This window comes from Myotis davidii, unplaced genomic scaffold (assembly GCF_000327345.1).
Source record: "Myotis davidii unplaced genomic scaffold, ASM32734v1 scaffold556, whole genome shotgun sequence".
Lineage (NCBI taxonomy): Eukaryota > Metazoa > Chordata > Mammalia > Chiroptera > Vespertilionidae > Myotis > Myotis davidii.
Window position 1 is genome coordinate 1,741,992 of NW_006287671.1, and position 1,634 is coordinate 1,743,625.

Here is a 1,634-nt window from a genome sequence, read left to right on the forward strand (position 1 = left end):
AACATATCCTCTGGTGAGGATAAAAAAAAGCACACAAATAAAAACAGCAGTGGATCAGTGGGTATATAAAATTACCCCTGACAGCTAAAGAGAATGTTCCAGATTCAGGTTAAGGACTCTCTCCTCCAAATCCATGAAGGCTCAAGGTGCTGGGCTGGGCAGCTTTCCTACCTGACTTTGTCCAGACAGATGAAGGCAGGAAGGATTAGTGCTGGTCATGCTTGCTCGATGTGTGAGTAACTTTCTGCCTGGTAATTATTTTTGACATTTGACAGTTCTGGGCACAACCGTTGCAGCTCTGAAATGTCGGCAGTGCACTTATTTTTGAAGTGTTTATATTTTCTTACAAGTAACCAAGTATTTGCAGGGTACCTCTTTGGGTACCTTGTTTCAGATGAAAATAGGGAGTTTTGGAAAGTCAAAAACCAGAGGGAAGCTTGGAGTTTCTGGGAAAAAGCCATCACTTAGCAACAACAACCAACACAGCAAAAGTGGAACTTTAAATTTTAAAAAATCAGCCAGTGTGTATAGCACTAGGCTCACAATCTCTCAGAGCAGATACCAGGTTAATTTTTGTTCTGAGATATCTCCCCCACTTCTCTGCCACACTGCTGAAATTCCAATTCTTTTAGATTACCCCTTTGACTGGTGAGTTTTATTTTTCAAAAGGACAGCAATCTTTTTATTTATTTATTTATTTATTTATTACTTTTTAATTAAATTTATTGGGGTGACATTGGTTAATAGGTGAGTTTTAAAATACGAATAGCCACAAGTGAAGTAACCCAGGTAAGACTATAATGAGACATTTATACTATTGTAATGGAACAACATAAATGGAGATTTGACTGCCTGCCGGAATGAAAGCCAAACTCAGGAGGCAGGTGCTGGTGCAAAAGGAAAGAGGTTTATTCAGGAGCCACAAGACCTGGGAGATGGGTGGACTTCAGGTCTCAAATACCAATCTCCTCTCCCTCCATCTCAAAGATCATCTCATCTCCTTATCCAAGTCCTCCACCGTTCTTCTAGGATAGGGAGAGGAGGGCTTTTTTCCCCTATCCATTCATCTTCCTAGCTTTTGGCATGCTGAGTGTAAGAACCTCCCCCTGCTGTCACCTTAACCAATGGGGAGACTCCCCAGCACTCCCACTGACTGCCTACAGTAACACTATGATGAACGAACACATAGAGAAAAGGATTCAAACAACCACCAATAGAAAACTGGTTTTTACTATCTCTAGCATGGAAGGCACTTGGGGAGCATTTAACAAATGGTTGCTGTGGCTTCTCTTATGCATGGTGAGTACCAGTCTCTCTACTGGATTAGCTCCATCAGTTTTACCTCTCTTGCACCTAACAGATTACCTGAATCATAGCAGGAAGTCAATAAATGTTTTCTGAATGAATGAAACAACTTCAGAAAGGACTTAAGAGAATTCCCCCAGAGATAAAATTTACCCACTTGATAATTTTGATTAAGGACAAGCCCATCAGGGATTGTAAACCACCTTATGATATGCTGAAGAGAAGTTCTTAGCTGGAAACTGTGGCAGCCAGGCCATCCATGTCAATCCTCCTAAACCCACACCTGTCTCATGTCTTGTCTCTGCGTCTGGAGGTTGACCTAATCCAGT